This window comes from Dendrobates tinctorius, unplaced genomic scaffold, assembly GCF_039654945.1.
Source record: "Dendrobates tinctorius isolate UK_male_01 unplaced genomic scaffold, ASM3965494v1 ptg000157l, whole genome shotgun sequence".
In the NCBI taxonomy this organism is placed as follows: Eukaryota; Metazoa; Chordata; class Amphibia; order Anura; family Dendrobatidae; genus Dendrobates; species Dendrobates tinctorius.
In genome coordinates, this window is record NW_027361824.1 from 15,244,597 (window position 1) to 15,264,124 (window position 19,528).

General features: G+C 49.7%; 1 long non-coding RNA gene and 1 other non-coding gene across 2 annotated transcripts; both read left to right on the forward strand.

Moving 5' to 3' along the window:
* The first annotated feature begins 2,106 nt into the window (after positions 1–2,106).
* TRNAP-AGG (transfer RNA proline (anticodon AGG)) lies at positions 2,107–2,178 on the forward strand. Its single transcript has one exon. It is a non-coding gene; the product is annotated as a tRNA-Pro (tRNA).
* A 208-nt stretch (positions 2,179–2,386) lies between these two features.
* LOC141051421 (uncharacterized) lies at positions 2,387–19,276 on the forward strand. Its single transcript, XR_012220648.1, has 2 exons — positions 2,387–2,454; positions 18,962–19,276. It is a non-coding gene; the product is annotated as an uncharacterized lncRNA (long non-coding RNA).
* The last annotated feature ends 252 nt before the right edge of the window (positions 19,277–19,528 follow it).

Consider the following 19,528-nt stretch of genomic DNA (forward strand, 5'->3'; position numbering starts at 1 on the left):
TGTCTTACCTGTCTCCTGCCCTGTCTAACTGCCATGTTATAACTGCCAGTAGTACTTTGATACATGTACTTCGATTACATGTGCATAAATGCTCCCCCTAGCTATGTCTGGATATATAGGAGGTTAAGGCTAAGATTTTTTTTTTTTTTTGCTCTCTCCTCGTTAATCAATCACACTAAATTGAGACACCAGGACCCAATAAAATGTTGTGGTCAAATAAACACATGTTCAGCACTACATGGATCATAAAGCACTTTGAAAAGTTTCTTGACCTCACAACATAAGGGGACAAGCAGAGTAAGTTGAAAAAAAAAAAATAGATAGCATTCAGGATTAACTGCTTGCTGACATTGAATGGAGACACAGGAGTGGATTCAGAGCAGAGATTGGAAAAGCTGGTTACCAGATATAAGCTTGCATAGTTGAAAACACATAGATAGCATTCTGCGATGTTCTGTGTCCTGATACGTTTCTTTTCTTTCATAGCTGTGATGCTCTGCATCCTTTCTATCATAGCTGTGATGCTCTGCATCCTTTCTATCATAGCTGTGATGCTCTGCATCCTTTCTATCATAGCTGTGATGCTCTGCATCCTTTCTATCATAGCTGTGATGCTCTACATCCTTTCTATCATAGCTGTGATGCTCTGCATCCTTTCTATCATAGCTGTGATGCTCTGCATCATTTCTATCATAGCTGTGATGCTCTGCATCATTTCTGTCATAGCTGTGATGTTCTGAATTTTCGAGCGCCTTTTTACTATAAATACTGTGCGTGTTCTGACATCTATCATAGCCATATTTTTTTATTTCTGCAATTTAGGCTACAATAGCTCTTCTGTGGGATCGGACCACTCCCACCACTAAGAACTGCATACTGGGAACACCCCACAAGACCTGCCCTAAACCATGAACACCCCACAAGACCTGACGTTCTGGAGACGCTTTGACTAGTCTTTCACGATTCGGCCATTGTCACAGTCTCTCACATCTTTATGTTTGCCCATTTTTTTCTGCTTCCACTTGCTGTTTCAAATATCCCCAACAGGTTTTTATTGCCATATTTTAGGTGTTGCGGATCCACGTTGCGGATTTTTCCGATTTGGCTGCAGATCCGGCCCTGCGGTGTACAGCACCATGTAAACCTATAGAAAACCAAATCCGCTGTGCACATGCTGCGGAAAATTCCGCGTAGATTTGCTGCTGCGGTTTATTTCCCGCAGCATGTCAATTCTTTGTGCGGAATCTGCAGCGTTTTTACACCTCTTCCATTATAGGAATCCGCAGGTGTAAAAACGCAGGCGAAATCCACACAAAATCCGCAGGTAAACCGCAGGTAAAAACACAGGTCACTTTAGCTGCGGAATCGGAAAAATCCGCAGCGTGTGCACATACCCTTAATGTTATGGCTGACTTGTGTATAGCTATAAGAACCTGAGTGGTCTTGCATCAAACCTTCCTTTCTTGTGGTTATTTCATTAGGGTGGGGGACGCGGCGTACAGTAATTACACCGCCCTATAGCAAAAGTTCTCCAAAAATTTGTTAGAATAGGCAGGGCGAAATTGCTCAACTTTTAAATAGTAAGAGGGACGTGACGCCCCTTAGTGTTCTCATCTACGATTCCCCTTTTTTTATATATATTTCTAGCTAAAAGCTATGACTGGAGCCAACATTTCATAAGGAGACGAGACGAGGCGCACGCACACCTCACACGCGGTACCACAAGAACAGTCTGAAAAATGAGTCGCCAAGGAGCAGCGTTTATATACAGTACTGCCAGGCTTGGCTCCGCCCACTATTTACGTCACTCATTCCCGCCATTTTCAAAGCCACCAATCAATTTTGAGCGCTTCCACTTTCCCGACCAGAATGTGCGGTGAGTGGATGATCCATTGCTTTCCTGCTTACAATCCCTATTGGTTATAAGGCAGCAACTTGCTGCCACTCCGGTCCTCTCTGCTCACCTACTGCTCAGCTCCTTACACAGAAAAGAATAAAGCAGCGACGAAAGAGGAGATCACATGACTAGCACAAGCGGCCAGGATTGGCTGACTGGCAGTCTGTGATCGGCTTCCTGTAACGAGGATGGGGTACAGAGGAACAGCTGGCTCGTTGGTCTAGGGGTATGATTCTCGCTTAGGGTGCGAGAGGTCCCGGGTTCAAATCCCGGACGAGCCCACCTTTTTCTTTTTAATTATTATTACATTTATATTATACTGTTATGTTTCAGTTTTATATGGATTATGTTATTGATATAATTATAATAATTGATATAATAAGGAGTTCTTTACATGTCAGGATGGAGCCTATGCTTCTGTTTGCATTTCTGCAGAGTGCTAACTAAATAAACTGCATGACACCTGACAACCCCAATCACTGCCTTACAGGATTTAGGGTTAATTGGCAGGAATCAGGATAATGGCGTGATCGGACTCCTGACAGCTTCCCTCTAAGGTGAGAAAAGGGGAACAGCCAGCTCACTACAAGAGCCGGAGCACGGATCAGCGCCGCCACCAGGTGTCACCCCCCCTTAGTGCTTGTGCTCCAGGTGTCACCCCCCCTTAGTGCTTGTGCTCCAGGTGTCACCCCCCCTTAGTGTTTGTGCTCCAGGTGTCACCCCCCCTTAGTGCCTGTGCTCCAGGTGTCACCCCCCCTTAGTGCCTGTGCTCCAGGTGTCACCCCCCTTAGTGCCTGTGCTCCAGGTGTTACCCCCCTTAGTGCTTGTGCTCCAGGTGTCACCCCCCTTATTGCTTGTGCTCCATGTGTCACCCCCCCTTAGTGCCTGTGCTCCAGGTGTCACCACCTTAGTGCCTGTGCTCCAGGTGTCACCACCTTAGTGCCTGTGCTCCAGGTGTCTCCCCCCTTAGTATCTCTGCTCCAGGTGTCACCCCCCTTAGTGCCTGTGCTCCAGGTGTAACCCCCCTTAGTGCCTGTGCTCCATGTGTCACCCCCCCCTTAGTGCCTTAGCTCCAGGTGTCTCCCCCCTTAGTGCCTGTGCTCCAGGTGTAACCCCCACCTTAGTGCCTGTGCTCCAGGTGTCACCCCCCCCTTAGTGCCTTAGCTCCAGGTGTCTCCCCCCTTAGTGCCTGTGCTCCAGGTGTAACCCCCACCTTAGTGCCTGTGCTCCAGGTGTCACCCCCCCCTTAGTGCCTTAGCTCCAGGTGTCTCCCCCCTTAGTGCCTGTGCTCCAGGTGTAACCCCCACCTTAGTGCCTGTGCTCCATGTGTCACCCCCCCCTTAGTGCCTTAGCTCCAGGTGTCTCCCCCCTTAGTGCCTGTGCTCCAGGTGTAACCCCCACCTTAGTGCCTGTGCTCCAGGTGTCACCCCCCCCTTAGTGCCTTAGCTCCAGGTGTCTCCCCCTTAGTGCCTGTGCTCCAGGTGTAACCCCCCCCTTAGTGCCTGTGCTACAGGTGTCTCCCCCCCCTTAGTACCTGTGCTACAGGTGTCTCCCCCCTTAATGCCTGTGCTCCAGGTGTCATCCTGTCATGCTTGTCATGTCTATTATGCTGCATGACCCCTGGAGCAGTGTGCACGCGGACCTCACCTCATGGCTGTATGCCGTTGCTGTGTGCGCGCGTCTTCTATTCTGGATCCCAGGGCTGGGCGCTTGTGCCCGACACGTGTGCGCGCCCGTCTCTGCTCTGCCTGCTGCAGTCCTCTCTATGGTCCTGGAGGACCTGACCTAGTAATCCTCTCTATGGTCCTGGAGGACCAGACTCAGTGATCCTCTCTATGGTCCTGGAGGACCCAACCTAGTAATCGTCTCTATGGTCTTGGAGGACCAGACTCAGTGATCCTCTCTATGGTCCTGGAGGACCCAACCTAGTAATCGTCTCTATGGTCCTGGAGGACCAGACTCAGTGATCCTCTCTATGGTCCTGGAGGACCCAACCTAGTAATCGTCTCTATGGTCCTGGAGGACCAGACTCAGTGATCCTCTCTATGGTCCTGGAGGACCCAACCTAGTAATCCTCTCTATGGTCCTGGAGGACCAAACTCATTGATCCTCTCTATGGTCCTTGAGGACCCGACCTAGTAATCCTCTCTATGGTCCTGGAGGACTGACCCAGAAGTCCTCTCTATAATCCTGGCGGACCTGACCCGGAAGTCCAAATGCCTATGCCCTATATCAAGCTGCCTCTTCCTATGGGAGGGGCCTGATTATTGTGTTGCGTTCCCTGCTAGGGCTGCATGGTCCCTGCTCGGTCGCTTTTGTGCCACATCTTGTCTTTTCTATACTCAGCTTTGTCTTGCTTTCTATGTGCTTTGTCTGTACCCGGCTCTGGTCTCTAGCATACGCTCCGCTTCTTTCTCTTGTACCCGGCTCTGTGCTACTGTCTACATTCCGCTTTCTGACCTTGTACCTTGTCTGTGCTCCTAGCTCGCTTCCTTTCTTCTTTGTGCGCACTTGCACATTCTCCTTTCGTACCAGGCTTCGCCGTGCCGTTTTGCATGCGTCTTAGTTCTGTACCTTTTGCCTAGCCCTGCCTTGTGGCTGGCGTGCCCCTAGCACACGCCTGGTCATACCCGTGCCTGCCTGTCTGTGCCTCAGCCATGCCACCTTAGTCGTGCCCGCCTGCTTGTGCCTCAGCCGTGTTCGCCGGCCAGTGCCCTAGTGGTGTCCGCCTGTCTGTGCCTCAGTCGTGCCTGCCTCAGTCGTGCCCACCTGCCTGTGCCTCAGCCGATACCGCCTGCCGGTGCCTCAGTCGTGTCTTCCGTGCTCCCTTGCACACGCTGTTTCTCGCACTGTGCGTTTCGTGTTTCTTAGCACATGTCTTTTGCTATCTTTGTTCTGTCCTGAACCTTGCTGTGTCCAGAAGCTGGTCTCTCTGTCTTGTCCTGAGTACTTTGTTCTTAGTCTGTACCCGGCTCTGGGCTCTAGCATACGCCCCGCTTCTCTTTCCTGTACCCGGGTCTGTGCTACTGCCTACCCTGACCCTGGCGTGCCCCTAGCACGCGCAGGACCTTGCCTTGAACCTTGCCCCTGGCATGCCTCCAAGCACACACAGGACCTTGCCTTGGTCCTTGACCCTGGCGTGCCCTCTAGCACGCGCAGGATCCTGAACCTCAAAGCCCGGCATGTTCTCTAGCACGTGTAGGACCTGTCGTGAACCTTGTACCCTGGTGTGCCTCCTGGCACGGCCAGGACCATTCTTTGTACCGTGTACCCTGGCGTGCCTCTAGCACGCGCAGGACCTTGAATCTTGAATCCTGGCGGCCCCTCTAGCGCGCGCAGGACCTTGGACCTTGAACCCTGGGGTGCCCACTAGCACATCCAGGACCTCGCTTTTAACCGTGAACCTTGGCGTGTCCCCTAAACATGCACCATGCCTAGTACCTTGAATCCTGGTGTTTCCCCTAAACACATACCATGCCTTGTACCTAGGACCTTGGCGTGCCCATTGGCACTTTATCACCTCTGTGTCTTTGTGATTACATCTTGCACCTGAAAAAACCCTGTGACCACGAACACCTGATGATACCATGTGACCACGCTTTGCACATCCTAGAACCCTGTCTTGTACATGGCGTGCCCTCCGCATGCACCCATCTCGTCGTGTCTTTTGTGAGCCGGCTATCTAGTCTCAGCTGTCGTGGTGGCTCACCCCCTTGGGCTTGCTCCTGACACTCCCTGTATAGGGGGTGGTGCTCACTAGGCCAGCTCGCCCTAGGTGGGTGGGTGCCACGACCCAGAGGGTCCACTCCAAGAGTTACGTCTCGTCACACCACGAGACGTCACAACCCCTAACACATCCCCCTTAGTGCCTGTGCTCCAGGTGTCACCCCCCCACCTTAGTGCCTGTGCTTCAGGTGTCACCCCCCACCTTAGTGCCTGTGCTCCAGGTGTCACCCCCCACCTTAGTGCCTGTGCTCCAGGTGTCACCCCCCTTAGTGCCTATACTCCAGGTGTCACCCCCTCCTTAGTGCCTGTGCTCTAGGTGTCACCCCCACTTAGTGCTTTTGCTCCAGGTGTCACCACCTTAGTGCCTGTGCTCTAGGTGTTAACCCCCCTTAGTATCTCTGCTCCAGGTGTCACCCCACCTTAGTACCTGTGCTCCAGGTATCACCCCCCCTTAATGCCTATGCTCCAAGTGTCACCCCGCATAAGTGCCTATGCTCCAGGTCTCACCCCCCCTAGTGCTTGTGTTCCAGGTGTCACCCCCCTTAGTGCCTGTGCTCCAGGTGTCACCTCCCTCCTTAGTGCTTGTGCTCCAGGTGTCACCCCCTCCCTTAGTGCCTGTGCTCCAGGTGTCACACCCCCTTAGTATCTCTGCTCCAGGTGTCACCCCCCCCCTTAGTGCCTGTGCTCCAGGTGTCACCCCCCCGAGTATCTCTGCTCCAGGTGTCACCCCCCCTTAGTATCTCTGCTCCAGGTGTCACCCCCCGTTAGTGCCTGTGCTCCAGGTGTCACCCCCCTGAGTATCTCTGCTCCAGGTGTCACCCCCCCTTAGTATCTCTGCTCCAGGTGTCACCCCCCCTTAGTATCTCTGCTCCAGGTGTCACCCCCCCTTAGTGCCTGTGCTCCAGGTGTCACCCCCCCTGAGTATCTCTGCTCCAGGTGTCACCCCCCCCTTAGTGCCTGTGCTCCAGGTGTCACCCCACCTTAGTATCATGCTTCCTGTGCCTCCCCTTCTTCTTAGTACCTCAGCTCCTGTAACCTTCTTTCCCCTTCTCTATATTGGGGTAAGAATGTGGCCTGTAAAGGGTCTGTGGTTTATGCCGAAACATGATTTTGCAGCACTTTGTGAACGTCACGCTTCCACCCTTCCATATAGGTTATCTCCAGAAGCTGGCAACCATGATTAAAGGTGTCAGTTGTCAGAAGTGTGTACCAGGCAGTGTGACCAGGCAGTACAGCTGGGCCACCCGATCACACCTCATCTGTTGGGTGTATTGGTCATCGGTTTCCTCCAGCACCTGCGGCAGATGTTACGCCCCGGGTTTGTATCTGCGAGTTATGGAGTCAGTTCTCGGATTAAGGGACGAGGTCTTGTAACGAGTTAATATTGAATAATGTGAATAATAAGACCCTCATTAATCATTGTCACCGAGCAGAGAGAGTAATAACAAATAACACAGTGGAAGCGGGGTCGCACACATTGCTGCCATCACTAACCGCGGAAAAAACGCCCACATTCCTATACGGACTTAACCCTAAACCTGCAGAAAGTTTAATGCATGTAGATTTAGAAGGGAATTTATCATGGGCTCTATATAGATATAAAAAAAGCAAAACTTCGAGCACGCCACATTTTCCGTGAAAATTTTGCAACCTATTCCTTCTTTTTTGCACCATTTTGAAACGTGTTAGCAGGACTTTAAGGAGGGGACATTTCAGTTTGTGGCACACGGGAAGTCCAAAATACATCTTACTCCTAGCCGGCACAGACCGAAAAGGGCTCCTGTGCAAGAATAGTTTAGGGGCCCCTGTGCAGTCCAATAACTCATCATAATGCAAAATCCCACATGATTTTCAGGTGGATGTGGGCCCCCTTGCCTCTTCAGCCCCTTTGTGGCTCCACCGGTTGCACCATTGATGTGTCGGCCCCTGCATCTTAGCTGGATAGTCAGCTGGATTTCAATTGTGTACAGAGAATTCTGATCTTGATAAATCCCCCGCTCAATGTTCTGCTATTTTCTTGATAGTTTTGACGTTATAGGCCGAAAGCCTGAGGCTGCACCACTGACATCTGTCTATCTCTTGATCTCACATCTATTTATCTCAGATTTAGATGTGACTGATCCTATATGGCGATGCCAAACTTTTTGTATAATCAAAGCCCTTCAAATAACACAATGTGAACATGGCCTACATGGGCAGATTTAAGGAACTGAAATGTTGGGTAAAGTGTTCCGCAATTGCTGCTCTACTCGCCCCTGCAAGAGATTGACAAGTGGTACAGCTATACATTGGGTGCTGTGATGACCGGGATGCCATGGCAGTCCGGGGGACTTTCTGAAGACCTCCATGTTTGCCACCTGATATCTTCTATTAGGCCGGGGTCACACTTGCGAGAAATTCATACGAGTCTCGTGTCTCAATACCCGGCACTGCCGGCGGCACTCGAACCGGAGCGCTCAGCTGTATAGAAACACATGCAGCTACACGCTCCGATCCCGAGTACCGGCGGCAGTGCCGGGTATTAAGGTGTGAGACTCGTGCGAGTTTCTCCCAAGTGTGACGCCGGCCTAAATGCCAGCCTTCACCTTGGCATAATAGAAAACTAGTAATGTAATAGTGCAATGTAATACTATAGTATTGCAGAGTATTGCCTAAACGATCAAGCGATTGCAAGATCGATTAATGAAAAATGTAAAAAATAAAATAAAATTGAAAGAAATATTTAAAAATGTAGAGACGTTGAAATCACTCCCCTTTATTCCCCAAATGAAATTGGCAAAGTGTTAAAAAAAATAAAAAATTAGCATATTTGGCATAGTTACATGTGTAATTACTTGAACTAATAAGATGAAAAATATAAAAATATAGCAAATTTGGCATTGTTACATGTGTAATTACTTAAACTAGTAAAGTGTAAAAATATATATATAAAAAAACAAAATTATTAAAATAATTTATAAAAGTCTCCCAAACAAAAATGGCAAAATGTAATTTTTTTTTTGCATATTTGGCATTGTTACATGTTTAATTACTTGAACTAATAAAATATAAAAAAATATTTATTACTACAGTGAACATCGAAATTGGCCAAAAAAATAATCTAATCACCAGAATTGGAATGCTTTAGGTTCCCAAGAAAAATGCACTAAAAAGTGGTTAAAAAGTTGTCAGTACCCGACATGATAATGATTAAAAAGACGTAAGCATGAGACGAAAAAAACAAAACTTCACACAGGTCTCCAAAAAATGACGACAGAAACCAATTTTTTTTTTAACCACTAACATACACACGTTGTCAAAATTGTTGGTACCCCTCGTTTAATGATAGAAAAACCCAGACAGAGAGAACATGAATTTGACAAAAGTAATAATAAATCAAAAATCTATGAAAATGAACAAATGACAGTCAGACATTGCTTTTCAGCCATGCTTCCACAGAAATTTAAAAAAATAAAACTCATGAAATCGGCCTGGACAGAAATGATGGTTCCGTAACTTAATATTTTGTTGCACAACCTTTTGAGGCAATCACTGCAATCAGACGATTCCTGTAACTGTCAATGAGACTTCTGCTCCTCTCGATAGGTATTTTGGCCACTCCTCAAGAGCAAACTGCTCCAGTTGCCTCGTGTGTGAAGGTTGCCTTTTCCAGATGCCATGTTTCAGCTCTTTCCAAAGATGCTCAATAGGATTTAGGTCAGGGCTCATAGAAGGCCACTTCAGAATAGGCCAATGTTTTCCTCTTAGCCATTCTTGGGTGTTTTTAGCTGTGTGTTTTGGGTCATTATCCTGGTGCAAGAGCCATGACCTGCGACTGAGACCAAGCTTTCTGACACTGGGCAGCACATTTCTCTCTAGAATCCCTTGATAGTCTTGAGATTTCATTGTATCCTGCACAGATTCTAGACACCCTGTGCCAGAGCCAGCAAAACAGCCACAGAACATAACAGAGCCTCCTCCATGTTTCACAGTAGGGATAGTGCTCTTTTCTTGATAGGCTTCATTTTTCCGTCTGTGAACATTTTTGTCTCATCTGTCCATAGGACATTTTCCCAGAAGCTTTGTGGCTGGTCAACACGTAGTTTGACAAATTCCAGTCTTGCTTTTTTATGATTTTTTTTCAACAATGGTGGTCTCCTTGGTCGTCTCCCATGAAGTCCACTTACATTTCTGAATAATATGTGCAGCTGTAGTCACAGGAACATCAAGCTGCTTGGAGATGGTCTTATAACTTTTACCTGTAACATGTTTGTCTATAATTTTCTTTCTAATCTCCTGAGACAACTCTTCCCTCTGGTCCATGTTGAGTGTGATACACACCATGTCACCACACAGCACAGTGAGTATCTGTAGCCTCTATACAGACCACTCACTGATTCCAGGATTGTAGACACCTGTGATGATAAGTAGTGGACACACCGCAATTTAACATGTCCCTATTGTCACATTATTTTCAGGGGTGCCATCATTTCTGTCCAGGCCGATTTCATGAGGTTTTTTTTTTTTTTAAATTTCTGTGGAAGCATGGCTGAAAAGCAATGTCTGACTGTCATTTGTTCATTTTCATAGATTTTGTATTTATTACTTTTGTCAGATTCAAGTTATTTCTGTGACCATTGTGGGTTTTTCGGTCATTAAACGAGGGGCACCAACAATTTTGACCGCATGTGTGTGTGTATATATATCATTGGCGGATTATAATGAGGTCAGTCTGGATGGTAGCCCAGGGCCCAGTGGTGTGGGGGGCCCACCAGCCCAGGGTAAATTGCCCCATTATAATCCGCCACCATAGCGCCACGGCCCCCCCCATGTACCGACCCCATCCTCGCACTCCCAGACAGACCAACGGCCACTGCAGCCCCTCACTTATAAATCCCTGCTCTGTGCGCACAGGACCTGTGATGAGGTCACAGGAGGGGAGGAGTCAGGAGTCACATGATCAGGGGTCTTGGTCGGATGCCCATGATCATATGACCCCTGACTCCTCCCATCCTGTGACCTCATCACAGGTCCTGTACGCACAGTGAGCCCTTGATGTATGCAGGACTCTGCTGTGCAGGTTGTCATCGTGCTGAATGAGGGAAGTATGTGTGGGGTCAGGAGGGGTTTACAGGGTGGATGTAGCTGTGTGTGTGTGCGAGGTGTACAGAGTGGAGCCGCGCATGTGCGAGGTGTACGGAGCGGAGCCGCACGTGTGCGAGGTGTACGGAGCGGAGCCGTTTGTGTACGAGGTGTACGGAGCGGAGCCACGTGTGTACGAGGTGTACGGAGCGGAGCCGCGTGTGTACGGAGCAGAGCATGTGTGTACGAGGTGTACGGAGCGGAGCCGCATGTGTACGAGGTGTACGGAGCGGAGCCACGTGTGTACGAGGTGTACGGAGCGGAGCCGTGTGTGTATGAGGTGTACGGAGCGGAGCCGCATGTGTACGAGGTGTACGGAGCGGAGCCACGTGTGTACGAGGTGTACGGAGCGGAGCCGCATGTGTACGAGGTGTACGGAGCGGAGCCGCACGTGTACGAGGTGTACGGAGCGGAGCCACGTGTGTATGAGGTGTACGGAGCGGAGCCGCGTGTGTGTACGAGGTGTATGGAGCGGAGCCGCGTGTGTACGGAGCAGAGCATGTGTGTACGAGGTGTACGGAGCGGAACCACGTGTGTACGAGGTGTACGGAGCGGAGCCGCATGTGTACAAGCTGTACGGAGCTGAGCTGCGTGTGTACGAGGTGTACGGAGCGAAGCGTGTGTGGACGAGGTGTACGGAGTGGAGCCACGTGTGTACGAGGTGTACAGATCGGAGCGTGTGTGTACGTCGTGTATGGAGCGGAGCCACATGTGTACGAGGTGTACGGAGCAGAGCCGCGTGTGTACGAGGTGTACGGAGCGGAGCCGCATGTGTACGGAGCGGAGCCGCGTGTGTACGAGGTGTACGGAGCGGAGCATGTGTGTACGAGGTGTACGAAACGGAGCTGCGTGTTTAAAAGGTGTACGGATCGGAGCGTGTGTGTACGTGGTGTATGGAGCGGAGCCACATGTGTACGAGGTGTACGGAGCGGAGCCGCGTGTGTACGAGGTGTACGGAGCGGAGCCGCATGTGTACGAGATGTACGGAGCGGAGCGTGTGTGTACGGAGCGGAGCCGCGTGTGTACGAGGTGTACGGAGCGGAGCCGTGTGTTTACGAGGTGTACGGATCGGAGCCGCGTGTGTACGAGGTGTACGGAGCGGAGCCGCGTGTGTAAGAGGTGTACGGAGCGGAGCTGCGTGTGTACGAGGTGTACGGAGCGGAGCTGCGTGTGTACGGAGCGGAGCCGCGTGTGTACGAGGTGTACGGAGCGGAGCCGCGTGTTTACGAGGTGTACGGATCGGAGCCGCGTGTGTACGAGGTGTACGGAGCGGAGCTGCGTGTTTACAAGGTGTACGGATCGGAGCGTGTGTGTACGTGGTGTACGGAGCGGAGCCGCGTGTGTACGAGGTGTACGGAGCGGAGCTGCATGTGTACGAGGTGTACGGAGCGGAGCCGCAAGTGTACGAGATGTACGGAGCGGAGCGTGTGTGTACGGAGCGGAGCCGCGTGTGTACGAGGTGTACGGAGCGGAGCCGCGTGTTTACGAGGTGTACGGATCGGAGCCGCGTGTGTACGAGGTGTACGGAGCGGAGCTGCGTGTTTACAAGGTGTACGGATTGGAGCATGTGTGTACGTGGTGTATGGAGCGGAGCCACATGTGTACGAGGTGTACGGAGCGGAGCCGCGTGTGTACGAGGTGTACGGAGCGGAGCCGCATGTGTACGAGATGTACGGAGCGGAGCGTGTGTGTACGGAGCGGAGCCGCGTGTGTACGACGTGTACGGAGTGGAGCGTGTGTGTACGTGGTGTATGGATCGGAGCTGCATGTGTGCGAGGTGTACGGAGCGGAGCCGTGTGTGTACGAGGTGTACGGAGAGGGGCCTTGTGTGTGCGCGAGGTGTATGGAGCGGAGCCGCACGTTTGCAAAGCCGCACGTGTATGAGGTGTACGGTGCGGAGCCCTGTGTATACAAAGTGTAGGGAGCTGAGCCGTGTGTTTGCGGAATGGAGCGAAGCCGAGTGTGTACAAGGTGTATGGAGCAAAGCCGCATGTGTGCAAGGTTTACAGAGCGTGTCCCCATGTGCGAGGTGTACAGAGCGGAGCCGCATGTGTGTACAAGGTGTACGGAACGGAGCCGCGTGTGTGTACGAGGTGTACGGAGTGGAGCCCTGTGTGTACAAAGTGTACGTAGCGAAGCTGCGTGTGTACAAGGTGTATGGAGCAAAGTTACATGTGTACAAGGTTTATAGAGCGTGGCCGTGTGTGTACAAGGTGTATGGAGCAGAGCCACATGTGTAAGAGATTTACAGAGCAGAGCCATGTGTGTACTGAGTGGAGCCGTGTGTGTGCGAGGTGTATACAAAGCGGAACCGTGTGTGTATATGAGGTGTGCGGAGCCATGCGTGTACAAGGTATATGATGGGGAGCATTCATACCTCCCAACCGTCCAAGATTTTGAGAGTCGGCCCCACTGCCCCGACCGGGAGCTTACTTTTCCCACGGACACAGGAGTACATGGCGGAGCTCCAAGGAGCACTTGAAAACTCACACATGACGTTCCATTTTGGGAGGAGATTGTGACGGAAACATGGAGGCACTTCAGGGAATGCTTCAGATCATCACCATGTCCTCCTCCGACAGCGCGGACAGCGGGATCGCCTTGGACTTGGGAATGTTGGCCATGTGAGTGGATCATTATATGTCCTGCATCGGGAAGCTCAGGTGGGCACTACAATGGGAGCCGGGCTGCTATAGTATTTTTATAGAATCTTTCTTTCTCTCTGTTTCTTTCTCTCTCTCTGTTCTTTCTTTCTCTCTGTCTCTGTTCTTTCTTTCTTCCCCTCTTTCTCTTTCTCTGTTCTTTCTTTCGCTCTGTTATTTCTTTCTTTCCCCTCTTTCTTTCTCTCTCTCTAATCTTTCTTTCTCTCTTTCTCTCTGTTCTTTCTTTTTCTCTCTCTGTTCTCTTTCTTTCCCCTCTTTCTCCCTGTTCTTTCTTTCTCTCTATTCTTTCTTTCTCCTCTTTCTTTCTCTCTATTCTTTCTTTCCCCTCTATCTTTCTCTCTCCCTCTCTGTTCTTTATTTCCCCTTTTTCTTTTTCTCTCTCTGTTCTTTTTTTTCTTTCCCCTCTTTCTTTGCCCCTCTGTTTTCTCTCTCTTTTCTCTTTCTTTCCCCTCTTTCTTTCTCTCTGTTCTTTTTTCTTTCCTCTTTCTTTTTTTCTTTCTTTCGCTCTTCTTTCTTTCCCCTCTTTCTCTCTGTTCTTTCTTTCTCTCTGTTTCTCTCTTTCTTTTTTTCTCTCTCCTTTCTTTCTCTCTCCTTTCTTTCTCTGTTCTTACTTTTCCTCAGTACCAGCCACTGTGCCCACAATGCCAGCCACTGTGCCCATAATGCCAGCCACTGTGCCCTCAGTACCAGTCAGTGTGATCAGCAGTGCTAAATGGATGTGGTTGGGTCGTGGATAGAGTTGAGCGACTTTAGTCGGATCGGGTTTCATGAAACAAAATTTGTTTCAGATGAAACTGGTCCGACTAGGGCAAAAAAAGTCGGAGTTTCGTCCGAAACCCAACCCCAATGCAAGTCAATGGGGAATAAAAGTCGGCATTGTTTCATGAAACCCGATCCGACTAAAGTCGCTCAACTCTAGTCGTGGACATGGGTGTGACTAGTTGTGAAATGGGTGTGGTCGGGCGGCCGGTAACCAATCATCATAGTGGAAGTCGTCTGTTTCCATCAACTTTGTTATATGTGGGCAGTGCGCACCTCTAGTAAGGTGGGCACGAGATGGTGGGTCTTGTCACCTCTGCCTCACACATAAGTTACTATGAGGTGTACTTTATTCCTGCCACATTTCTTTCTTGGCCTACTGAGATAAATGTTTTGACAAGTTAAAAGTTATACAACCAGAGGATTGAGCATGTGTGCACTGCCCGCATGTAGTAATATGTGTGTGTGTGTATATATATATATATATGTATATATATATATATATACACTTACTCCGACCCCTATATAAACCCTGCCCCTCCGACTGCCGTCCACTTTCCCATGCTCCTGTGTCAATCCTGGGGTCTTTTTTGTCCCCCCTTGGACCTCCACATTCTGAACATCTGGGACATGACTAACATTGCGCAATGTGCGCTTGTTCGTCGCCAGATGCAGCGTCGTGTCCAGTGTGTGAGGAGACGGCGACTGGTCTGTGGCGTTAACCCCTCTGCTGCCATGTTGGGCACATCCTTTGACGAGTAGTGTCTCTTCCTGTGTATCCGGCCACAGGCTGCACACCGGAGGCTGCTTCTTTATTATGATTGAGTCACCGTAGGAGGTAGACACAAAAATAGAAGCTACGTCCAGAAAACCAGAGAAGTTGGCAACTATCAGATTGCAGACCCCTGAACCTATCAACACAACTAGCAGTAGCCGTGGGGGGTTCCTACGATGCCCTAGACCCCTCGATCACAGCCGGAGCGCTAAATAGCCTAAAGACAGAAAAGGAAATCTAAACTGCCCCAGAGCAGACCCCAAAGTAAAAGGCAGCCCCCAACATATAATGACGGTGAAGCAAGATGAAAAAACACTCACACAGATAGAAAGATAGGCTGAGCAAACGATGGGGCCCAAGCTAGCTAAACAGAACAGGAAAGGAAGGTTGCTGTCTGCAATCTGCCAAAACCCTATCAAAGACATAAGCCAACAAGCTGACATGAAAAAGACCCTGAAGCAGCTAGGCTTCAAAAACTAAATCAGCACTCAGGTATTTTCAGAAGACAGAGCTAAAGGAATTCAGCACACCCCAGCAGGGAATGGCAGAAATCCAGAAAAACAAAGCAAAACAAAGTCTAAGCACAAATGCAAAAAGCTGAGCAGAAAACTTAGCTTTAGAGGAGCAGGAATTCAGACTGGTCTCCAAGGATCCCACAGAGAAAGCACCCGCAGGGCAGAAGGGCGTCGGCAGCCTTATATCCAGTCAGTAACTCCACTCAGCCAGTCATCATAATCAGACTCAGGTGTTTGATAATCAGGCTCACTACCTTTCTTTACCAGAAGAGGGAGTTCCTCGGGCCTCAGTAGTGAAGGGGAAAATGAACTCACAACACTTCTTCTATCTGGGGAAGTTCATGAAGCAGAAGCCTCTGTGTGACTCATGTGAAGTAACTTGTCTGACAGGTCATGGGTCCAGGTCAGCAGGTGATTGCTGACTATTAGCTGGTTTCGATGTTAGGTACAGGTGAGTCAGGACTAGATGTTGGATGGAAGCCTTCCAGTATTTGTAAGGCCTCGTGCACATGCTGAGTATTTGGTGAGTTTTTACCTCAGTATTTATAAGGCCTCGTGCACACGCTGAGTTTTTAGTGAGTTTTTACCTCAGTATTTATAAGACCTCGTGCACACGCTGAGTATTTGGTGAGATTTTCACTCAGTATTTGTAAGTACTCATGGACGCGCTGAGTATTTTGTGTTTTTTACCTCAGTATTTGTGAGGCCTCGTGCACAGGTTGTGTATTTGCTGAGTTTTTTACCTCAGTATTTAACCCCTTCCCACTCCTTGACACACCGTATGCGTCCTGAAAACTAGTGACTTCCCGACCTCATCAGGTGACCCCGTCACATGACCGAGGGGCCCACAGAGTCTGAACAGCCCGGGGCCCTGGCTACCCTTAATCCACCCCTGATACATATATAAACCTTCTAAATTTGCTATCACTGTAATCACACACACCTGAAGAATTGCCACCTTAATAACAAAACCCCAAAAAAACAATGGCGGTATTATGATTTAATTTTCTTTTGCACCATTTCACAGCAGTTAAAATTTTTTTCCTATTTTTTCAGTACATTTTATGGTAACACGAATGGTGTCATTTAAAACTAGTATTCATCCCGCAAAACAAAAAGCCCTTGTATGGTTATGTGGACAGAAAAATAAAAATTTATGGCTCTTGGAATAAATAGAGTAAAAATGAAAATTTGCCCATCAGGAAAGGATAAAAATAAAAGTAACCGATGCAGATATGATAACATAGGGATAAAGCCCCACAGTTACCCGAACAACTGAAGGACACACAGCCGTCATAATGAAACGATGGGCTTCATAGCAACCAATCACAGCGTAGCTTTTATGTTTCCACAGCAGTTGATTACCGTATGTTTCGGACTATAAGACGCACGTTTTTCCCCCCAAAATTTTTGGGGAAAGTGGGGGGTGCGTCTTATGGTCGCAATATACTTACATCCGTCCATGGCTGTGGCTGGTGCGGGTGCCGCGGGGCTCTTTGGTGTGGTGGTAGCAGCGGGCCTGTGCTCCGGTGCAGGGGTAGCGGCTCTCTGTGCTCCGTGGGGGGCTCCGCCGGCATTTCCTCGAAGCCCGGAGGCCCCCACACATCCGCTGCTGGCTGCCGCCATGTTGGGGTGGCCTCCGGGAACATGGATGCCGGGAAGATGGCCGCCGGTCTGGGGACGGCGCATGCGTAGGTTCAGATCTCATGCCGAGATCTCGGGAGGCAAGATTCAAATCTTGGCAACGAGATCTCGTCCCCCAAGATCTCGGGACGAGATCTGAACCTGCGCATGCACTGTCCCCGGACCGACGGCCATCTTCCCGGCGTCCATGTTCCCGGAGGCCACCGCAACATGGTGGCAGCCAGCAACGGATGTGCGGGGGTCTCCGGGCTTCGAGGAAATGTCGGCGGAGCCGCCGGCCCTGCACCAGAGCACAGCCCGCCGCCACCCTCACCCCACAGAGCCCACCTGCCCCAGCACAGCTGCCCCAGCACAGCTGCCCCAGCCCAGCACAGCCCACCTGCTCCAGCCAAGCCCAGCTGCACCAGCACAGCCCAGCTGCCCCAGCACAGTCCACCTGCCCCAGCACAGTCCACCTGCCCCAGTCCTGCCCCAGCACAGCCCAGCTGCCCCAGCACAGTCCAGCCCAGCCCATCTGCCCCAGCACGGCCCATCTGCCCCAGCCCAGCCCAGCTGCCCCAGCCCAGCTGCCCCAGCGCAGCTGCCCCAGCCCAGCTGCCCCAGCACAGCCCAGCTGCCCCAGCCCAGCTGCCCCAGCCCAGCTGCACCAGCACAGCCCAGCTGCCCCAGCACAGTCCACCTGCCCCAGCATAGCACAGCTGCCCCAGCCCAGCACAGCTGCCCCAGCCCAGCTGCCCCACCACAACCAACCTGCCCCAGCACAGCCCACCTGCCCCAGCACAGAGCCGCCGCCACCGCACCAGCCTGGACCACTGAATGACCCCTGTGACCACTCCTCCACCTGTGCCGGATCCCTTCCCAGGTAAGCTGAATTCGGACTGTAAGACAGACTCCCATTTGACACATTATTATTTTTTTCCCAATTTTCCTTCTGAAAATCGGGGTGCGTCTTATAGTCCGAAAAATACGGTAAATGAAACTGAGCTTTGATTGGTTGCTGTGGTAAAGTGAAAGCTGAACTCTGATTTGTGGCTGTGGTAAAATGAAAGCTGAGTTCTGACTGGATGCTGTGGTAAAATGAAAGCTGAGATCTGATTTGTTGCCATTGTTAAATGTAAACTGACTGATCTCTGATTGGTTGCTCTGGTAAAATCAAAGCTGAACTCCCATTGTTTTTTTTTTTTGGTAAAATGAAAGCAGAGCTCTAGTTGCTGTGAGTTTTACAGCTAGACGGTGTTGATAAATGAGGTTTGATACCCCTTTTCTCTTTTCTTTCTCCGTCTCCTTACACTTTTTTGCCTACCATCTTCTATCAACCAGGACAAAGGACTTAAAGGGATTTTTCAGGACTAATAAAACATTGTCTGATACCATCCAAAAACATCTCCTCCTCCTCATCTACATTGTGTCTCAGTGGAGTTGAGATTCAATACCAGACACAACCTGTTAGATGAGCGTGGCGTTGTTTTTGGAAGGAGAGCCTCCATGTTTTTCTAATCAGAAAAATCCCTTTAAAAAGAGAGATCTGTTATTTTTCAGTCTGTAATGCAAGTATAATATTCTTTTAAAGGGGGAAGAGCACACACCACATCAAGACTCCGTTAGGGTGACCCAAAAACTTGTCCACCAGACCGAGTCCGGCAACATAATCGATACAGCAGGCACCGAAAACGAACTCCCACTAGGCTGCCATAGCTGTAAATGAAAGATGTGCCTGAATTATATTCATAGTGATGGATGATTCCAGAACAGATACAAATAAACGGAGGGTGACGTTCCCCCGACGCGCGCCGCCCCCCCCGGTAATCTCATTGTTTATATTATTCCAGCGAGCACAAGGTTTGTTTTTTTCTTGTTGCAGTTTCTTAACCTGTCATTTGGATTAATATCTTGGCCTGATTTGGACTCGTCGTCGGTGGATCCGGTGTCAGTCGTGTAATCGCTCAGTATACGGAACGTTGGGTCACGTGTATACTGCTCGGAGTCGTCCTGGCCCATCATAACGTATCACATTGCCTGCGGAAACCACAGTCACTCCTTTGCCAAATTGTGGAGTAATGGTAATCCGGCGAGCAGTGCAGAAGGACTTCCACGGGAGAGGATGCCTGTCTAGACAGAGTTTATTAAACTGGAAAACAACATACAGACTATAAAAAATAAAGCTTTAAAAAAATCATCCTTGACGTGCCTTATTTCTGTTTCAATAGGTTTTTATTTATTTTTCCATAAAGAGAAAAAAAATGCAATTTTTTTTTAACAACAATAACAAGCTGTACATGTGGTATATCACCTCTAGCTTATAAGTATATCTTCTTTCAATATTTTACTATACCTAAGACATATTATTTATTGTAATGGGAGAAATTGGCAGGGGAAGGGCAAGGAGGGGGGTTAGAAGGGTAAAGGAATGGGGATATCCAAATCTAAG